This window comes from Capricornis sumatraensis, chromosome X (genome assembly GCF_032405125.1).
Source record: "Capricornis sumatraensis isolate serow.1 chromosome X, serow.2, whole genome shotgun sequence".
NCBI classification, from domain to species: domain Eukaryota; kingdom Metazoa; phylum Chordata; class Mammalia; order Artiodactyla; family Bovidae; genus Capricornis; species Capricornis sumatraensis.
In genome coordinates this window covers 51,253,800-51,264,670 of record NC_091092.1, presented here as the reverse complement: position 1 = coordinate 51,264,670, position 10,871 = coordinate 51,253,800, and the positions used below count along the sequence as shown (strand labels likewise).

At 35.1% G+C, this 10,871-nt stretch overlaps 1 non-coding gene across 1 annotated transcript; it reads right to left on the bottom strand.

The window, feature by feature from the left end:
* Positions 1 to 7,214: 7,214 nt before the first annotated feature.
* Positions 7,215 to 7,286, bottom strand: TRNAC-GCA (transfer RNA cysteine (anticodon GCA)). The gene has a single exon. It is a non-coding gene; the product is annotated as a tRNA-Cys (tRNA).
* Between the last annotated feature and the right edge of the window lie 3,585 nt (positions 7,287 to 10,871).

Sequence of the window (10,871 nt, the reverse complement as noted above, 5' to 3'; positions counted from 1 at the left end):
AGGGCCTCTCAAGAGTCTTCTCCAACACCACAGTTCAAAAGCATCAATTCTTCGGTGTTCAGCCTTCTTCACAGTCCAACTCTCACATCCATACATGACCACTGGAAAAACCATACCCTTGACTAGACAGACCTTTGTTGGCAAGGTAATGTCTTTGCTTTTTAATATGCTATCTAGGTTGGTCATAACTTTCCTTCCAAGGAGTAAGCATCTTTTAATTTCATGGCTGTAGTCACCATCTGCAGTGATTTTGAAGCCCAGAAAAATAAAGTCTGACACTGTTTCCACTGTTTCCTCAATTTTTTTTTTCATGAAGTGATGGGACCAGATGCCATGATCTTAGTTTTCTGAATGTTGAGCCTTAAGCCAACTTTTTAACTCTCCTCTTTCACTTTCATCAAGAGGCTCTTTAGTTCCTCTTCACTTTCTGCCATAATGTGGTGTCATCTGCATACCTGAGGTTACTGATATTTCTCCCAGCAGTCTTGATTCCAGCTTGTGCTTCTTCCAGCCCAGTGTTTCTCATGATGTACTCTGCATATAAGTTAAATAAGCAGGGTGACTATATGTATGTATATATATAATGTTCATATCAGTATAATTTTTAGTGGTTGCAAACAGAAAAAAAAAAAAAAAAACAAAACTAAAGGTTCACAAACAGTAGAATGGACTGAGTGTGCCATATAATAAAGTACTATCAGCAATGAAAATAAATGCCCTGGCATCGTGCATTTTAACCGGCTAAATAGACATTTCAGTTATTTATAGTATAATTCCACTAATTTCATTTACATATATGTTTATATATACACAAAATTCAAAATCAAACAAATCTAGAAATATTTTTAAGGGATGCACATATTTTGAGATATGGAATATACATATTGGGTATCTGGATCCTGTTATTATTTCTTAACTGAGGTTACCCCTTATTGTATATATTGATACATTTTCTGTATGTGGTCATGTTTCATGATTTTAACATTGAGTATTTAACAATTAAGCTTCTTTAACACTATTAAGTATTTTGTGAACTTAGTATCTTATCTTTTATTCCAAGTCATATATAAGCATTTGCTCACCAAAACGTAGATTCAATAAGGTCAAATAAAAGTCAGGTTCACATATTTATAAAACAAGTAGTTTTGTGTTTCTCATTTGTGACTACTATAATAATCAAACCCACCAATTACCTCCTACAGTTAAATAAGTGCAAATTGTTTGACATCCAAGGTAATCAAAAATAAGAGTGGTAGCTGAAATTATCAGCAATTTTGCAGAGGTTGCAAGTAATAAGACTATCCAATAAATTTCATTTTCATAATAATGTGTGTCACACAGAAGCTTTATTTTAAAGTTAATAGCTTTAAAAAATGTTAACACGAAATATATCTGGCAGTTTTGAATATGATTTGAAAGTAAAACATCACATATCTACTCCAAAGGAAAAATATGTGTATGCAAATACCCACCCCCCACACACACAACTCTGAAAATAGCCATCAGATTTTCTTGGCCCATAGAAAAGCAACCTTAATGTGCTTATTGGCACACTACCAGGGACTTAAGCCATCAGGGACTATTTCAAGACTTATGCAGCTGTGATGATAACACTGACAATAGAACAGAAATTGTATTTCCCTGGGAAAATTTTGCATTCAATTTAAAAATTTTACACAAAGATGTCTTAATGAGAATGAATGTACTATCCAATATACAGGCTTACAAATCATTTATTTAGGAATGGGCTTGTATCAGCATCTGCCAAACCTCCTCTCAGGTTTGGAGTGAACTGAAGGTAAATGAGAATGAAGGCTCATGAAATCTATTGCTGGACCTTGTCTTCTTAATTTACAAATGCAAACCTACATTCTTTAAAAACTTCCAATGACATTGCAAAGGCAAGTTATATCTCTGGGAAAAGTAAATAAATCAGGTTTGTTTGCAAATTCTCTCATGACCATGGTAAGGAGACCACAGAAAGAATCACAGCAGCTTACAGCTATAAGATAGAAAACTAGTTTTAGCAAAAGGCAGAACTAGGCATTGCTACCTTGGCCACTGAGAATACATAGCATGCTGGTATACAACCCAGGTGAAAAGAAGTTTTAGTTTCTGATGTCTGTGATCTCACATCATTGTCCCTCCAAAGAAAGTTGACCTTTCCCAATTCCTGGTAGTAAGGAGAATGCCTCTGGAGTAGAACATTGTGAAAAGACTGATGGCATTTAAAAATAACTGAATATTTTAAGGCATGATCATTTTATGTAATAGAAGCAATCTTTAATTTCAAAACAGTCACCTGCTTGCTAAAAATAGGGACTCCTAGCAAGAGAGCGTCACACTGAATATAATTTCTATTGGTATATTTTTAGTACACTGTATGATAAGTTGACTAATGGGGAACTTGAAAGGAGTATTTTAATGATGGGAAAATTTCAAGAGTCTTTAATTCTGAGAAGAATCCCCAAGCATTAATTCTATTAAGTAGGCAAAATGCAAGAATAATTCTCACCCCCAAAAAAATTTTGCAGGATTTCTTTCAGCCTATCTTACCTTTTGTTGAACAAAGTGTTACCGGTTTCATTATTTCTATATCTGGAGTTGGGAATCCACATGAAAGACAAAGCATTGGAGAAAATAAAGTTGTCAGTCTTCTATATTTAGCCCTAGTTATGTTCCACAAGTTCAATAACATCTTGCCAAAAAGATATTTTAGGGGCCTTTCTGAAATTGCTTAAGGTAATTAATTCAAGTTCAAATGAGAAAATGAACCCATCAGGAATATTATTTCTCAGGGAAGAATTCCTTCAGAGTACATCCAATTGAGAGCAGATATTTTGGGATTACACTTGATTGGATACTCTTACAAATATGAAGTAACACACGTTTATGTATATATTTATATAGACTCTCCTTCTCTCATTTGCTGAAGAAGTTTCTTCTTTCCCTCTACCTCCCGATTATACCACTTCAACTTTGTATTATTATGAGCTAATTGAATAAAATATTGTTTATTGATGAAATATAAATTTGAAAAAAGTCTTGTTTCTATAAAAACAAGGTGAATATATTGAAAAGACTACGACAGTGAGTCCTGAAATCAAATCAGCTGTGAAAGGAGTAAAGTATAAAATATTGGGGAAATTTTTAAAAGCCATTGAAGTCTTCTTCCAGGTTGCTACGTCATTCTATAGTTTTTCTTTAAAGAAGCAGAAACTGAAAATGGTAGCCTTTTTGCATCATGAATGTGATGTATGCAAAAAAGCATGAGACCTGATACCATTTCCAAAAGAGCCCTTTGCCTATATCAAATGTTTGACAGATTAATAAGCATTTATAAGTTTTTTCAATGTTTGACATAAGCACATAACCATATTGATAAAACAGTGCTGTTTCAACCAACTTTCAATTAACCAAATAACTGCTTGTTACAGTTGGAATAAAGGACAGGTAAGGAAGTAAAACTTTGCATCTCTTTCCCTCACCCACTCACCACTGAGTTATTCTCAGCTCATTTGTATAGTGAAGTTGAATTTGTGGAATATAATTTTAGCAGGAAAATGAGTTCAGAAAAACCATGTGGCAGAGTAGATGTATAGTGAAGCTAGTTTAGAGGAGGGATAAAGTATACAAGAGGACAAAACATTCCACTAGGTGTCTGGTAATCAAACTTAGCACTTCTTTTTATTTCCTAAACTTGTGTTTCTTTTTTTTTTTAATTATTTTTAATATATATTTATTTATTTTAATTGGAGGCTAATTACTTTATAATATTGTAATGGTTTTGCAATACATTGACATGAATCTGCCACAGGTGTACACGTGTTCTCCATCCTGAATCCCCCTCCCATCTCCCTCCCCATCCCATCCCTCTGGGTCATCCCAGTGCACCAGCCCCAAGCACCCTGTATCATGCATTGAACCTGGACCAGCAAATCATTTCACATATGATAATATACATGTTTCAGTGTCATTCTCCCAAATCATCCTACCCTTGCCCTCTCCCACAGAGTCCAAAAGACTATTCTATACATCTGTGTCTCTTTTGATGTCTCACATACAGGATTATCATTACCATCTTTCTAAATTCCGTATATATGTGTTATTATACTGTATTGATGCTTTTCTTTCTGGCTTACTTCATTCTGTATAATAGGCTCCAGTTTCATCCACTTCATTAGAACTGATTCAAATGTATTCTTTTAAATGGCTGAGTAATATTCCATTGTCTATATCTACCACAGCTTTCTTATCCATTTGTTGCTTCCATGTCCTAGCTATTATAAACAGTGCTGCGATGAACATTGGGGTACATGTGTCTCTTTCAATTCTGGTTTACTCAGTGTGTATGCCCAGCAGTGGGATTGCTGGGTCGTATGGCAGTTCTATTTCCAGTTTTTAAAGGAATCTCCACACTGTTCTCCATAGTGGCTGTACTAGTTTACACTTCTTAAAAGCACAAAGGCACACAGTCTTATGCTAAGAAATATATTGAAATGTCTCTCATCAGGGACCTGAAGAGAAAAAGTAATCAATAATTCTGTCTTTGATTTGCTACATGAGTTTTGTCCCATATTTCTCTTCCTAGATATAATTTTTGAAATCTTTTCTCACATTCAAGAGATATGAAAGTAGCACACACAAATATAATAGCACACATAATAGAAGCACTGAATTATACATGAATGGGCAAACTAATATTTTACTTGTCGAAACCAAGTAGTTTTGGGAGGTAAAGCAAGAAAGAAAAATATAATTGGTGGAAAGTCTGTGGGAGACTTGACAGAAAGCAAAATGTCTTTTGATCAATCCAGGAAGGCTCCATAATGAAGATGGAACTTACTGTACAATTTAACGTGGGAAAAGAGTCTCAGTAAGAGAGAGAGGTAATAGTATAGTTTCATATTTGGTTAAAAAACATTTTTTGTTGTTTTAAATGAAGACAAAGCGCTATGCCTTTTGTTCCCTCTCAGCAAAGATGGGAAAAAATGCATAAAGTTTCACAGAAAATGTGGCTCATTAAACAAGCAAAGAAAACGTTTTCATGGAATGCTCCTTTGAATACTTTTTTTTGTCACAGTGGAAATCTATTTATAAAGAAACATTGATATGTTATAAGAGGATTCTAAAAGAGAAAAAGATTTCTACTTGTCATTCTAGATACTTCTAAAATGTGACCAATTACCAATCATGAGATAGAATGTTTAATAGTCACTTTGCTGCTGCCGCTGCTAAGTCGCTTCAGTCGTGTCCGACTCTGTGCGACCCCAGAGACAGCAGCCCACCAGGCTCCCCAGTCCCTGGGATTCTCCAGGCAAGAACACTGGAGTGGGTTGCCATTTCCTTCTCCAATGCATGAAAGTGAAAAGTGAAAGTGAAGTCTCTCAGTCGTGTCTGACTCTTAGTGACCCCATGGACTGCAGCCCACCAGGCTCCTCCATCCATGGGACTCTCCAGGCAAGAGTACTGGAGTGGGCTGCCATTGCCTTCTCCGAACGGTCACTTTAGGTAGAACCTTTTCTTTACTTAGAAATAAAATTAGTTTAAGCAATGTCTAGTAGTGGATATTCCATGAATTACAGGATTTGGCTTTTTGCTTCTTCAATCAACAGCTTTAATATTTGTGAGTTTCTAATGCAATGGGCCTTTGGAAATAGGCTGATTCTGGAATAAAAATAATCATATTTCTGCATTTGTAGTTTACCACTGCATTCTTATTTTCAACAAACTTGTCTGTATCACTGTGTTTAATTGTAAGATATTGCTATGCAATGGGCCTTTGGAAATAGGCTGATTCTGGGATAAAAATAATCATATTTCTGCATTTGTAGTTTACCACTGCATTCTTATTTTTCAAAAAACTTGTCTGTATCACTGTGTTTAATGGTAACATACTGCTATGATCATGTGAGTATATATCCACCAGTTATCCATACTAAGTCACTTCAGTTGTGTGTGACTCTTTGTGACCCCATAGACTATAGCTTGCCAGGCTTCTCTGTCCATGGGATTCTCCAGGCAGAATACTGGTGTGGGTTGCCATTTACTCCTCCATGAGATCTTCCTGACCAAGCAGTTGAACCCAGGTCTCCTGCATCTCCTGCATTGGCAGGAGGATTCTTTATCACTGTGCCACCTGGGGTGGGGGGGGAATTTTTCAGACCCTCTCAATTATATAATCTCACAAAGATGGCATGAGTTCATTTAGAACAAGAAAATTGGAAGTATAATTAAGGGCCCTCAAAGACAATCTTACTTGTGCATTTTACCATCAGTCCTAATGTCACTGTTGTGTAAATAGTCACACAAAAATAATCAGCAACACAGATGATAGTTGATAAATTTCAAACAATATTGGGTGCAAAAATGTAGTATAATAAAGGAATTTGCACTGTCCCTTTAAATCTATTATGATTGGATTTGGTTGAATGTTGACAGTTATCACTAGTTTCAGAATACTGGTATGATTTTGGTCCCTATCAACTATTACCTAACATACTCACACCTATGCACAAAACAGCTAATTTTTTTAAAAATTGTATCTTATCTTTTTACTACATTAGCTACTAGAATGATGTTTTAGTGGCAAAATTGTCTCAGTTTTGTGAGCCTCTCACATATCAGTGAAGAGGTGGGAAGCTACATGGTATTGTGGAAAGATTCGCAGGATTATAGCCAACAAAATTGGGTCAGTGTGGAAAATCACATCCATTTTTCTGAAAATCAATTCCCTCTTCAAAAATATGTTTATGGTTAAAAGTGTATTATCACATGAGAAAAGTTTTTTTTTGAAATATTTTCTCCACAACTGTTTATTTTTTTTTGAGGATCATTCTTATTTTTAATATAAATTTATTTATTTTAATTGGAGGTTAATTACTTTACAATATTGCACTGGTTTTGCCATACATCAATAGCCAGGACATGGAAGCAACCTAGATGTCCATCAGCAGATGAATGGATAAGAAAGCTGTGGTACATATACACAATGGAGTATTACTCAGCCATTAAAAAGAATACATTTGAATCAGTTCTAATGAGGTGGATGAAACTGGAGCCTATTATACAGAGTGAAAGTGAAGTCGCTCAGTCGCTCAGTCGTGTCCGACTCTTTGCAACCCCATGGACTGTAGCCTACCAGACTCCTCTGCCCGTGGGATTCTCCAGGCAAGAGTACTGGAGTGGGTTGCTGTTTCCTTCTCCAGGAGATCTTCCCAACCCAGGGATTGAACCTGGGTCTTCTGCATTGCAGGCAGACACTTTACCATCTCAGCCACCAGGGAAGACTAAAGAGTGAAGTAAGACAGAAAGAGAAAAGTTTTTGTCAACTGTTGTTGCAACATAATTGACTGAAATATTTATTTTCATTTTGCTACTGTGTAAGATTGGGAGGGGAACATGGCCTATCCTTAAAACCTTTTGTACTAAGAATCTGAACTTCTGTTCTCTATGTCTGTGTTTCCATTGTTGCCCAGCAAATAGGTTCATCAGTACCATCTTTCTAGATTCCATATATATGTGTTACTATACAGTATTTGTCTTTGTCTTTCTGAATTACTTCACTGTGTTTAACAGGCTCTAAGTTGATCCATCTCATTAGAACTGATTCAAATGTATTCTTTTTTTATGGCTGAGTAATATTGCATTGCATGTATATGGGGGAATGAGAGAGGGGATGAATTGAGAGAGTAGCATTAAAACATATATATCACCATATGTAAAATTAGATCACCAGTGGACGTTTGCTGTATGACACAGGGAACTCAAATCCCATGCTCGGAGATCGCCTAGAGGGGTGGGATGGAATGTGAGGTGAGATGAAGGTTCAGGACAGAGGGGACATATGTATACCTATGGCTGATTCATGTTGATGTATGGCAGAAACACAGTATTGTAAAGGAATTATCCTTCAATTAAAAATAAATAAATTTTAAAAAGAGGAATCTAGACTTCTTATGTCTTTGGAGGACCTTGATTTTCTTTTTTGTTGCTGAGCCAAAACCAAATTGTGCTAAATGAAATGTGGTATCCTGGATTGGGTTCTGAAACAAAGAAAGGAAGTTAGTGAAAAAACTGGTGAAATCTGAGTAAATTCTGGAGTTTACTTAATAAAATTAAAATGTCTTCTTAATTTTGACAAATGTACTAAAATAATATATTAACAGTAGGGGAAACTGAATTAAAGGTGTACAGAAACTGTCTGTATTTTCAAAACTTTACTGTCAATCTATAATTACTTCAAAACTATAAATATTTTAATATTTTTAATATTAAAGCAGGTAAGTTACTGGAAGATAAAGCCCTGCCAAGGCATTTGTTACGGGAATATAAGGGATGTATGGAGACATCACGGGAGTGAGAGTCAGAACAATTTCTGCCTTTGGGGAGCAAAAGATTTGTCTCTACAAGTGCAGGAGGCATGCACCACACTGCCATGCAGCACCCTTGTCATTGGCAGCAACTCTGATTCATAGGTGTGCTGGGGGAATTGAATACCAGTAACTAGTACTGTAGCCTTGGGTTTCTTGGTCAAAGAACCCTGTATCCACACTTAGCCTGGAGGGAGTGAATTTCCCAACAGGCTTTGATAGTATGAATTTAAGCAGTTTATGTGACATGTTAAAGATGAGAGACCCTTTTCCATAGTTTTGTACATCAAGTACTCCTCTCTACTCTGGAACATTCTGGAAGGCAGGAGCCTCCCAAACTAAGATTGCATTTGTCAAATTCTGGCAAAGGAAAGTCATCTAAGATTTTCTTGTCTCCCTACCAGATGTGGTGGAATATATGCAAACCTATGACATTTAAAAATCATAAAATCTTGGGTTGGCCAAAAGGTTCATTTGGGGTTTTCTATTATATTTTAAAACCTGAATGAACTTTTTGACCAACCCAATATATGTAAGAATTGTTTTATTTGAATAGGGGAGGATTCCTGCTTTGGATAACTCTCCATGTGGCCCACAGCCACCCACAGGAAGAAAGCATTTCTTATGGTGGTGCTCAGGCCCATCAAATGCAGGTGTTGGTACTTGCAGAGTACATGATGAAGGTTATATTACACAGTACAAGATAGGAAGTAAGACATGTTCTAAGCATAGAAAATAGAGTGGGATTAAAATTATTTTATTGAATAATTATTTTCCAATAGAATCTGCAGCATAGGAATATAATGAGTTTTAGTGAACACATTATTTTGTCAGCAGGTAAAATTTCAATTATATATATATATATACATATATATATATATACATATACATTATATATATATAATGTATATATATTATATATATATTATATATATACATTATATATATATATATACATATATATATATGATATAGCAATGAATATAAGTACAAAATGCTCCAACCTGGTTCTGTAACAATCATTTAAAATAAGAAAATCAGCCAGTTTTAATGATTTTAACATATGTAAATCAATATCTAAGTGACAAACTTACTCCAAAATATACCTAGCATACCACAGCTGGATGTTAAATGAATCTTTCTAAATAAAATAATAAATTGGCTGCCACCAAGAACATAAACTTTTATTGTATGAAACATTTTTATTTCATAGTGTAAAATTGACAACTTTGATGATTCATTGTTCATGGAACAGCTTGAGATCAGTGCTAAAATGTCGATTATTTTGTTTTAATAGTCTAAGCTTTCTAAACCACTACAGATGTATTATTCTAAGTATAAAGTGAGGGTGAAAAAGAACCTAAATGAATTTTTAAATAACTGAAGTTCCATTTGTATCATCCTGCAGAAATTGAGACTAATTTGTGAAAAACTAATTCATCTTGGCTGCATGTGTTTGATTAATTTAAATATTTTTCATCTCATCAGTTTCATAGAGCTGCTATACTTAGACAGATCGTAAGAGAATTTGACTGTTATTAAGTGGTTACTAGATGAAGAAATACATTTAAATAAGTTTCTGAGGATATTATATATGTTAGATTGATGGCGAATAAATTATAGCCCAGCCCTGTGGATGTAGTTACGATGGACTCCAAGTTGAAAGCAGTAAAGAGTGCAATTACAAACACAGAGTCCAAGATATGGAAATAAAGATTGAGTTTTCAGGAAATATCCCCAATATAGCTCCCTATTTTATATGAGTCTGCAGATATAGATAGCTTTCAGTTTAGTTTCTTGATGGGTTTGCAGATTTGCATTTTTTAGTTAACAGGCACTTATGTGGATTTAAATATTATGTTCATTTAGTCTTCATAACACTGCTATGACATAGGTAACTTTGTATTGCAGTGTAACAAATTACTATGAACTTAATGGCTTAAAATAACTCAAATTTAGTATTTGAGTTTCCATAGCTTAGTGGGTTCTCTGTTCAGGGTCTTGAGCCTTTAGTGCTGACATCTCCATTTCTTTGGTGGCTATTGACCAGGGGTAGCTGTCAGCTGCCAGAGCCGGTCTATAGCAGTCACCATTATGGTTATTTGCTTCTCCAAAGAAAGCAGGGGAATCTTAATTCAAATTTCACTCTTCAGTCTGTTAAAACAGAGGCTTATGTAGCATAATTACTGGAGTTACTTTTTCATCATATTTATAGGCCCCACTCACTGAGGTACGAAAGTGTTTGTTAAGATACTTGAAGTCACAGCTAGCAAGTAGCAAGGTCAAGATTTGAACCTGGGAGATGTATTATCAGTGTGCGGTAAACTTTACACTATCCTACTTGTTTTCTAACTACTACTAGAAAGCTCTTCAGATACACTCTTTGAAGGCACTATTTCTAATTAGACAACAAATAATGAAATGAAGCTACACTGTGGAAAGCATTATTATGATAGTGTCATTATTTTTATAATTTATAATAAAGAAATAACAACCATC